The sequence below is a fragment of the Callorhinchus milii genome, unplaced genomic scaffold, assembly GCF_018977255.1.
Source record: "Callorhinchus milii isolate IMCB2004 unplaced genomic scaffold, IMCB_Cmil_1.0 Scaffold27, whole genome shotgun sequence".
In the NCBI taxonomy this organism is placed as follows: Eukaryota; Metazoa; Chordata; class Chondrichthyes; order Chimaeriformes; family Callorhinchidae; genus Callorhinchus; species Callorhinchus milii.
The window spans coordinates 4,865,318-4,865,998 of NW_024704768.1; the positions used below are offsets into that span (position 1 = coordinate 4,865,318).

General features: G+C 47.6%; 1 non-coding gene across 1 annotated transcript; it reads right to left on the bottom strand.

Annotated features, from left to right (window-relative positions):
* Positions 1 to 328: 328 nt before the first annotated feature.
* trnae-cuc lies at positions 329 to 401 on the bottom strand. The gene has a single exon. It is a non-coding gene; the product is annotated as a tRNA-Glu (tRNA).
* Between the last annotated feature and the right edge of the window lie 280 nt (positions 402 to 681).

Sequence of the window (681 nt, forward strand, 5' to 3'; positions counted from 1 at the left end):
GCCTCCTTCAAAGCCCGTCTCAAGCCCCTATTCTTCAACCGTGCCTACAGTCATCCTCCTACCCCCACCCTCCCTGCCCTCCACCCCTCCAACTTGGATCCAACTCCCCAACTGTCCACTTTTCATGCCTTCTCGACGTCTGAAAGCACTTCACAGAATATACTGTAAAGTGAATTGACTGTATATTTGTGGGCGAAACGCGGCAGCAATTGCACACAGCAGCGTCCCACACACAGTCGTAGATTGAAGTGACCAATTTATTATGGCTTTTTTTTCTTGAGGGATTATTATTAGGCTGTGTGTAGAGTAAGGAAACTTGCCCAAGGTTTTGTCCTGCCTGGGAATCGAACCCAGGTCTCTCACTTGAGAGGCGAGTGCTCTAACCACTGAGCTACAGGACTCTACGTAGCGTAGTGGTTAGAACGCCAGCGAGAGGACCCGGGTTCGATGCCTGAGCGGGGTGAAAAGTTAGGCAAGTTTCCTTACTCCACACACCTCTGTTTACCGAGCAGTAAGTAGGAACCCGGTTAGTAATCTACTGCCAGGAATGCAAGTTGTTAGCAAACGATCCTCAGATCATTATCATCATTATTATTATTAATATTATTATCTCACTCTCCCCACCAGGAGGGGGGACTCACTCTGATTTTATAGGAAATGGAAGGGTAATTCTCATTGAAG